This window comes from Mastomys coucha, unplaced genomic scaffold, assembly GCF_008632895.1.
Source record: "Mastomys coucha isolate ucsf_1 unplaced genomic scaffold, UCSF_Mcou_1 pScaffold21, whole genome shotgun sequence".
NCBI lineage: Eukaryota > Metazoa > Chordata > Mammalia > Rodentia > Muridae > Mastomys > Mastomys coucha.
In genome coordinates this window covers 230,083-240,629 of record NW_022196904.1, presented here as the reverse complement: position 1 = coordinate 240,629, position 10,547 = coordinate 230,083, and the positions used below count along the sequence as shown (strand labels likewise).

At 40.8% G+C, this 10,547-nt stretch overlaps 1 long non-coding RNA gene across 1 annotated transcript; it reads right to left on the bottom strand.

The window, feature by feature from the left end:
* Positions 1-5,345: 5,345 nt before the first annotated feature.
* LOC116100343 lies at positions 5,346-7,607 on the bottom strand. The gene is made up of 3 exons (XR_004122561.1): positions 7,558-7,607; positions 7,067-7,120; positions 5,346-5,394 (listed from the first exon to the last, which is right to left on the bottom strand). It is a non-coding gene; the product is annotated as an uncharacterized LOC116100343 (long non-coding RNA).
* Positions 7,608-10,547: the final 2,940 nt, after the last annotated feature.

Here is a 10,547-nt window from a genome sequence, read left to right as displayed (position 1 = left end):
AGGAGCAGAACAGAGAGTTCTTAAAAGAAAAACTACAAGTTAGTATTAAACATTTAAGGTTCATCATCCTTAGCCATCAAAAAAAAAAATACAAGTCGATACCATTTTGTGATTCCCTTTTAACCTCTGTCAGAGTTGGATATGGTAGTTATAAAAGATCTGATTAAAATGGAATTTCTAAATGATTTCAATTCCTTATGCAATGATTTCTTTTCTTCTCCCTTTCCTCTTTCTCTTCCTTCTCCTCCTCTTCTTTTATTTTTTTCTTCTTCTTCAAGACAGGGTCTCACTATGTAGCCCTGGCTGGCTTAGAATTTTCTTTGTAGACCTTGTTGGCCCTCAATTTCCAGAGATTGACTTGATTCTGCACCATATCCAGATCACCTTGATACTTGAAGTAGGGTCTCTCACTGGGGCCCAGTTTCACTAGTAAGACTACAATGGCTGTGCTATGAATCCCAGGAGTAGGAATCCCTAAAGTAGAATTAGGTAGACAAATCAATTATTAACAGTGATTTATTTAGTGATTTCACCTAAAGCACTGACTGTACTACCTATTTGCCAAGCACAACTTCACTTGTTATCCAGAATGACCTGGAGATATAGCTGAAACAATGGGTTGTTGCCCTTAACCTGATGACTCATATGCCACTGTAAAATCTCACTTTGCCAGCCCCACCTCGTGGATCTAGAGTATAAAATAAGAATGCAAATTAGACTTGGGATCGAAGCTTTTCCGGATTGATCCTGGCTTCAGTCCACTTGTGATGATATCTCTTGCACTATCAATGTCGGCAGAGTGCACATTCCAGAAAGGTCTCACAACAAGAGCCATCTCCCTCGGCCATATTTTTTCTGTAAGAAAGGAGAGGAAAAGAAGAGTGCATAGCACAGTTTGAAAAAAATCCCAAGGGGCTGAGATACGCTACTCACAGATGAGTCATAATTATGGGTCCGGCAGTGATGACAGGCGTGCACATGTATCATGCATGTACATGGCAAGCACATAGCACAAATGCTGGATTAAACTCGTCTCATGATATAGTGAATACAGCCTTATTGTTTGTGCACACCTTCAACCACATTGCATATATGCAAACACTACGACTGTTGTGTTTTATAAAAAGAAAGAGAAACCAGAGATATGTTTAGTGGAGGTGTAGTAAGGTATAGGGGAAGGGGGTGCCTCTGTGGGCCCATGCTGAGGCTCTCCCTGAGGGACCAGCCACACGGCAGGTTAGTATAGAATAGAGTTAATTCAGGACATGGGGAGAGGAGTTGAGGGAGTAGAGACAGAGAGAGGCAGAGAGAAAAGAGAGATCAGAGGAGTAGAGGCTGGCCATTAGTTTGTGGAGAGAGAGGGGGGAATGGGATGGGAAGAGAGAGAGGGTAAGGAGCAGGGGTAAGAGGAGAAGAGAAGGGAGTAAAAATAAGAGAGCAAGAGAGTGAGGAAGGAAAGCAGCCCCTTTTACAGTGAGTCAGGCTTATATAGCTGTTGCCAGGTAACTGTGCGGTGGAGCTTAGACGAAATGCCAACAGCGACCAACAGTTACATTAGTAAATATATATATATATATATATGTGCATATATATATGTTTATACATATAAACATATATATGTATATATACATATATATATGTTTACTTCTTAACTTTTCTAGGACAGGCAAGGAGGTATTCATGGAAACCCAGTTGTATGCTGTCCCAGCATGCAACTCACGGAAACAAGATGACAGCTGATTCTGGGAAATGAAGTCAAAGAGTGTTAGGCACTTCAATCATTTGTCCCAGGTTTGAAACCTAACAAAGAGGTGCCTGGGTCCTATATGTGGGTGGTGGTGGTATTTGATGATTTTAAGGTTTTTGATGAATATGGTTTTGACACCAAATTTTTACTTTGTATGGTTGTTTTGTCTGCATATATGTACGTGAACCTGTGCCTGCAGTGTCCTTTGGTGTTAGAAGAGATCTAGAACTGGAGTTACGGACAGGTGTGAACCTTCATGTTGTTGCTGAGAACCCAACCTGTGTCCTATGCAAAGGAAGCAAGACTTTCAACAGAGGAGGTCTCTCTCCAACCGCCATCCCCAACAGCTGTTTTTCTTTTTTGAGATGATCACACCATGCAGCCCTCCCTGTCCTGGAACTCCATAAGTAGACCAGACTAGCCTTGAACTCACCAAGATCCATCTGCCTCTGCCTCTCCAGTGTTGGGACTATAAGCGTGTACCACTAAGCTCAGTGTGATTTTATTTTTATTCTTTGGAGACAAGGTTTCACTACCCAGCTCCCACTGGTCTTGTACTGGCAATCTTCCTGCCTCAGTTTCCTACTGCCAGAATTACAGGAGGGCAGGCATCTTTACTCCCAGTTTGGAGGGTCTGACTAGGTGGTAAGGCTCTCTATGGCTGAGTCTGCACTGAACACCACATCAGGCTTTCCCCCTAAACCATGTTTTGTATAGTTCATTAATTTTCTTTAAGGAAATTGCCAGGGCTGGAGAGATGGCTCAGTGGTTAAGAGTACTGACTGCTTTTCTGTAGGTCCTGAGTTCAAGTTCCAGCAACCACATGGTGGTTCACAACCATCTGTAATGAGATCTGATGCCCTCTTCTGGTGTATTTGAAGACAGCTACAGTGTACTTACATATAATAATAAATAAATCTTAAAAAAAAAATTGCCTCTTTTTAAATGTGTATTTGTGTATATATATATGTATATACACATATATGTATATACATACACACACACACACACACATATATATTTTAAAGACAGATTCTCACTATGTAGCTTTGGCTCTCCTGGAATTCACTACATAGACCAGGCTGGCCTTGAAATCACAGAGATCCCACTCCCTCTGCTTCCAGAGAGCACAGACCACAAAACCAGGCAAAGGCATTGTTTTTAATTAGAGGAGTTTGTTTTCACTTTAATATTAAAATGTACAGGTAATAATATGTATAGAATAATTTTCTCTTGTGATTTTTTTTTAAACTAACACAGTTGAAGATTCACATCTTTTTGTAAGACATACGCAGAGAGATAAAGGTATGCCCTGACTTGAATTATTGCAATGGAGGTGTCTTGTCAAACTATAATACACCACCCTCAAGTCAGTGGCATCAACACAAACATTGCCATTGTGTATATTTTTAGAGGATAATTTTAAATATAAAATCTTAATTGTTGGTTGAAACTGACCCGCAGTTTCACGAACTGGGTTCTGCCTCGACCGAAGGGAGAACGGAGACCTGAAACACAGAGTTCGAGAACAAAAGGACACGGAGCCAAGTTGAGGGTTTCTAATCAAGGCTCTCTTTTACTTGGAGGGTTCAGCAATTATATACAAGAGAACATACTGAATCTCTGGTTACAACGACATTTGAATAACATAAGGAATTAGGGAGGAGTCAGGAAGAGCCGAGCAAAGTCTAGGAGGATGTCAAAGGGAAACCGGCTGCAGGGCTGAAGGTGTAAACTCAGGGCTTCTCGCAGGTCTCACTCAGCTCGGGGAGTGGCTGGAGGCACAGTCCACAGTGGGGGAGGAGGTCAACAGCAGATGTGTTCAGGCTGTATACGTGCCAGCCAGCAGGCGCACAGCAGGCATGAGTTGAGTCTGCAGTGGCAAACTCCAATGTCTTGTAGCTGAGGGACCCCAACAATTGGTAACTAAATAAGTCTGTTTATGTAAGGCATAGACTACACTAACTTAGATATTAGCTGAGAAAAAAATTGATAATGATTTACAAAATAGCAGAGTATAATAAGCCTGGGGAGATGGCTCAGCAGGTGGTGGCATATGCCTCTAAGCCCAAATTTCATCTTCAGGATCCATGTGGTAGGAGGAATTTATTCCTGAAAGTTGTCCTGTGACCTCCATTAGTGACAATGGCATGGCCACACACATAAGTACACTAAATAAATAGATAAATATAATATTAAGAAATCTATGTATAATTTGGGTGCTGATATCTTAGGGGAATTAAGAATATACATGGTGGTCTGGATTTCAGAATGTGTGTCTACCCCATGAGCTACTAACCTATTTCCTTATTGGTAAGGACAGTATAAAAATGATAAAAGCATCAAGTGTCAACCACTCCCACTCCCACCTTTTAGGGGATGACTGCACAGACTCTCTGAGCTCAAGTGGAACTTGGCTATATGTTATGCCTCTTGTATACTGTAGGGGATGGAATCAAGGTCTGATGATCAGTAGGCTAGGCAACCATTCTGTCTGTTACACTTACTTACTTACTTTATTTATTTATTTTTAGTTTTTTTTATTTAAACTTTTTTTTTTTTAAGATTTATTTATTATTATAAATGAGTACACTGTAGCTGTCTTCAGACACATCAGAAGAGGGCGTCATATCTCATTATGGGTGGTTGTGAGCCACCATGTGGTTGCTGGGATTTGAACTCACGACTTTCGGAAGAGCAAACAGTGCTTTTACCCACTGAGCCATCTCACACAGCCCTATTTTTAGTTTTTTGAGACAGCTTTTCTCTGTGTAGCCCTGGCTGTCCTGGAACTCACTCTGTAGACCAGGCTGGCCTTGAACTCAGAGATCCGCTTGCCCCTGCCTCCCAAGTGCTGGGATTAAAGGAGTGTGCCACCACTGCCCGTCTGTTACACTTACATGCACAATATATCTCAAAATGATGAAGCAAAATAGGCAAATATATTGAATATTCCTAATTAAATATTCAAATCTCTAACTGCTCCAGATTTCTTTTTTGATAAGAAGATGGTAAAATGGAAATCTATCCAACTACCTCCAAACCTGAAAAAAAATCCCAAATGCAAAGACAGGTTTGTTTCTAAGCCTTTTAAAAATGGATGGTTAAATAGGGTGGTGGTGACATATTCCTTAATCCCAGCACTCAGGATGTAGAGGCAGGCAGATCTCTTTGAATTTGAGGCCAGCCTGGTCTACAGAGTGAGTTCCAGGATAGCCAGGGCTCTACAGAGAAACCATTTCTTAAAAATCAAAAAAGGCAAAACAACCAACCAAACAAAAAGGACAGTTAAACTGCACTGCATGAGTTAATATAAGCTAGATTTTTGAGATCAGTACCACGATGCATTCTGTAATTCTACTATTCTGAAGGCAGGGTCTCCTATATTCTAGGCTGGACTTTACCCTGCTATGTAGTCACAGAGGACCCTGAAATGGTCCTGGGACAAATATGGCAAACAGATCATCCTGCCCACTGCAATGGGACAGTTCCAGTGAATAATTCATGAGAAACAGCAGAAAAATTCCATCAGAGGAGCATCCAACAAAGTACTTCACCTCAGAAACTGCAGAGGCCATTGAGAATGAAGCCAGTACAGTCAGGAGGGCTCTAAGAGTCGTGATAGCACAGTAGTACTATGTGGCATCCTGGAACAGACAGAGAGTGAGAGATAAACACTATAGAAAATGGCACCAGTGGTCTAATGACTGATGCTGGTCATGAGTGTTGCAGTGGAGAGAGAAGCTCACCCAGAGGCTAAGGCTTCATATCCCAAAGAAGCAGAGGGATTGAGCGTTCTTGGAAAAGACTGACACTTGCTATCTCATTCCAGTTATTTTATTAAAAGGTTAATTGAGGCCAGAATAGATTCCAGCTACCAAAGTTATCTTGTCCTTGCTGCCCATGAGCTGCAGACAATCCACCCAAATCTCGGTCCCTTTTGACCATGGCTAGACATTTGTTTTTCTTAAAGATTTATCTATTTTATGTATATGAGTACACTGTACCTATACAGATGGTTGTGAGCCTTCATGTGGTTGTTGGGAATTTAATTTTAGGACCTTTGCTCACTCTGGTTGGCTCCGCTTGCTTGGTCCCTGCTTGCTCCGGCCTAAAGATTTATTTATTATAAATAAGCACATTGTAGCTGTCTTCAGAAGCACCAGAAGAGGGCGTCAGATCTCAATACAGGTGGTTGTGAGCCACCATATAGTTGCTGGAATTTGAACTCAGGACCTTTGGGAGAGCAGTCAATGCTCTTACCTGCTGAGCCATCTCGCCAGCTCCCTATGGGTATACAAAATCAAAGAAAGAACTCCAGGTTTGCCAGGAGTGTCTTAGGACTAAGGTTGGTGTAGCTGAAAGCTCTCATGTAGCACCAAGTGCAGATTCTCTAGAGAGGCAACATTTCTTTAAGGTTCAAATGGTCTCAAAACAATTTCACACCCTCTACTAACTGACCCAAAACATAGCAAGGGCTTTGCTGAAACATTTCACTCAAAGGCAGACACCAAGGCTTTACTATAAGTTTCACTACAGTGGTGAACTTTGTGTGTGCAATATGTGTCCATGTGTGGTACATGCAAGTCCTTTTGCCCTCAAAGCCGTATCCTCGGCTTATGAATTTTAATTAAAGACACACTAGAGCAGGACCATTATCATTTGGTTCCTGCTATATTCCCTAGCCACTGCTATATTGACTCTGCTCAAGTAAATAACCCCTTTCCAGGCAGGAAACTCTAGTTAAATGCAGCAAGCCCCCTTTCCCAACAAAGTCCCACAAAATAAAACAAAAGAAGACATGGAAGTAGTTGGGGACTTGTTAGAAGAGAGGAGGATAAGAGGAAATAGAATATGAACAGTATTTCTTAAATTGTAAAAGACCAAATACACTATTAAAAGATTGGCTTAGCCAGGCGGTGGTGGCGCACGCCTATAATCCCAGCACTTGGGAGGCAGAGGCAGGCGGATTTCTGAGGTCGAGGCCAGCCTGGTCTACAGAGTGAGTTCCAAGACAGCAAAGGCTACACAGAGAAACTCTGTCTCAAAAAACAAAAAACAAAACAAAAAGATTGGCTTACAACAAGTGCCTCCCCCTTGTCTAGAAAAAACTGCATGCACCATGTTTAAGAACTTTATGGGCTACTAATGTAATTTTTTTACACATCTAAAACTGTTTTAAGTAACAACAACCAAAAAGTTGTTTAAAAAGAGGAGGAAAAGTGCTGGAAAGATGCTTCAAAACTGTACCATCCCAGTGATTCACAAACAAGTGCCCTGTAGTTGGAAGAAGCTAAAGTAAACAGAACTAACACTCACCTGCATTCACTTAACAGGCCATGTACTCAAGTACTTTGCCGCTTGCCACACCGGCTGACATAAGAACAGAGACATAATTCATAATAGTTATGGAGACACAACAAGGCCAGAGTCTACATGCATACACTTTACAGTTGCTCACTACTCTATAAAGATGCTCACACAACTTGACCTCATTATCCCCAGAAAAGGCTCTCATCAAAGGAAACAGTCACGGGCGGAGTGTACCAGATATTCACAGCACAGACTTCCGTCCTGGGATGTGGTAGCATCTCATCATGTAGTATGTGACTCACATCCCTCTAGGTTGCTCCAGTCCATTTCCATTTTTTTTTTTTTTTGAGATAGTGTCTCATATCTCCAGAACTACATCCTGCTTGATTTTGTCTTTCAAGGTCCTCCCCTTTACATAGAGTCCTTGTAGAAGCCCATTCCTGATTTCATCTGACAAGAAAACAATTTTCAATCCAGGACGCACTTCTCTCTCTTACCCCTGGCACTAGTCTGAGGCAAGGTTAAGCTGAATCTTGATGGCGCCCAGATGGAACCTTTTTCAAATTTGTGCCTCCTAGAAGGCACAGTCCGCACTGTCCCAAAGACTTCTGGGAAATATTGTCGAAAGCCCAGGAAAAGGCCTGCTATAAATGAGTCCATCATTCTTTTAAACACTATTCTTTGAGAATCTCATACTTGTATACAATGTATTCCGATTATTTACACTCCCAACTCTTCACTCTACCATTGCAATTCTTCTTTCCCAGCATGCATCTCAGCCCCAATGGCACCGCCCAGATTCCTCTGGGAAATGTGGTCCATGTTGTGGGGCATGCCCAGTCAAAGGAGCATTAGTAAAGTGTTTTGTTACGATATTTAACTGCCTTGTTTGTTTATCCCGTGATCTTGTATCATATTAATTATGTTAATTAATTTATTTTATTTTCTTTTTTATTTTCTTTTATTTTAAAATTATTAACTTTATTTTCTGAGGCAATTGAGAATGTGCTTATTTCCATGATTTCTTCTAAAATTTGTCATCAGTATTTGCTACAGGGATGACTACTCAGACACAGTGTATAGACACTTGAAAGTCTATTCTAGTTGGCTGTGACCACACCCAAATGTTTGGTACCCTAGTATAGCCCCATATGTCTAGAACACAGTTTTGTTTTTCTCCAATACATCTCTACCGCAGTTTCTCCTCCTCCATCACTCTCATTTTCTCCCATCACTCTCATTTTCTCCCATCTCATCTCCCCTCAATCTCAATTCCACTCCTCCTCCTTTTCTGTTCAGAAAAACAGACAGACAAACAAACCTAAAAACAAAAAACTAAACAACAAAAACCAAACAACAAAACCAACCGAACAACAACCAACCAACCAACCAACCAACCAACCAACCAAGTTAAAAACAAAAAAACAAAAAAAGAAAAAAACCCAAACCAAACCACCCCCCTAAAAAAAACCAACACCCCCCTAAAAACCCAGCCCTCCCAGAGATATTCCCGTTATACTTAGCCGTTTTTGACTGAAAACTCGTTCCACAGGGATCCTTCATACTATGGATGCTGCTCAGCTGTTTATGAGCATCTTTGAATTTCAGACTCCCTTTGGTGGGCTTGTCTCATAGTGATGCTTGCTTTCTTCTCTGACCCCGATGCCACATAATTTTTCATATTCCTCCCACATTTTTAGGGGTCATGAGCAATCCTGAAATAAGCAATGTAGGACTGGTAGTGGAGAAATGATGTATGGTGCAGATTTCACTTCCCATCTTTAGGGTCATTCACCTTCACCGGGACATGTCTGCTCCTTCCCTAGCCATGGCTGGGAGTTGTCGAGATGCTCTTGTGATGCCCTTGCCAATGGAGTAGTCATGCAGACAAAAAGTTAACAAAGTTCCATTGGAGTTAAACGGAAACATAGGTGAAATGACACATATCTTCAAGATACTTTCCTCAAACAGGCTGGAACACATATCCTTCAAAGCAGATCATAGGGCTTGTTTTAAAATGATCTCAAATTAGGGCACAGAGAAAGTATCAACACATAGGAGAGATTTGAAATAACTTCTTGTATTCTACTGGAGTGCAAAGGGCTAAAGACAGAAATCAAGTACAAGAGAAGTGACAGAAAACAAAGCATTGTGAAGAATAACCATCACACTAATGAGTACTGAATATCTCAGAGAGGAAATTAAAATAGAGCTGAAAAAGTCTTTGATTTGGATGAAAATGAACCAAAAATGCCAAACCCATGGGACATAATAAAGACCACCCTTAGGGGTACAATCACAATTCCAAATGTCTAAGTTATGAAGCAAGGGAATAACCACTACTATAAAATAATAGTGTAAACAGCAGATTAAGTATAGAAAGTTTTTTTTTTTGCAAGAATAGATAAGATTATCCAGTCCTTAACCAAATTAACCAAAAGAAAGTGCTAGTAGATGCAAACTCTTGGGATTGGAAGTGAAAAGAGAGCAATTAATGTAAAGAGCATGAAATCTCAACCCCCCAGAGGACATACCTTAAAAACCTGTATTGCACCAATTCAGGAAATTGCAAATAAGTGAGTGGATTTCCAAAAGCTAGTTATGATATATAATTAAGTTCATGAGAAGCCATGAGATTGAAACAGTCATAAAGTATTTTGGCTGGTGGGGAGATGGATCAACAGTTAAGAGCACTGGGTGATCTTCTTGAGGACCTGGATTTGATTCCCAGTGCTCACATGGCAACTGGCAATCATGTGTAAGTCCAGTTTCAAATGAATTAGAGACAATCTTCTGACCTACATACCTGCAGTGCACAGACATACATTCAGAAAAACCATAAAATGCATAAACTAGGAAAAAAAAACAGAAATAAAACCACCACCAACAACAATAACAACAAAACCAGACAACAAAGTAAAAAGTAATGGATTCATCAGAGAAAATTTCCATATCTTTATTTTATTTTTAAAAATTTGTTTGGGCTAGAGAGATGGCTCAACGGGTAAGAGCACCGACTGTTCTTCAGAAGGTCCTGAGTTCAATTCCTAGCAACCACATGGTGGCTCACAACCACCTGCATGAGATCTGACGTCCTTTTCTGGTGTGTCTGAAGACAGCTACAGTGTATTTATTTATAATAATAAAAAAATAAATCTTTAAAAAAATTGTTTTAGATGGGTGTGGTGGCACATGCCTTTAATCCTTGTTGTTGGGAGGCAGAGGAACGTGGATGTCTGTGAGCTTGAAGCCATCCTGGTCTACAGAGGGAGTTTGAGGACAACCCACATCACACAGAAAAACCCTGTCTTCAACACCCCCACTCAAATTGTATGTATTGCATACATACATGCTCCCTGGGTCGAATTTATGTTTTGTACCACTTTCATGTCTGGTGCTTGCAGATATCAGAAGAAGTTGCTGTGTGTTCTGAAACTGGAGTTACAGATACCTGTGAGCTACTATGTAGGTGTTGGCAATCAAATCC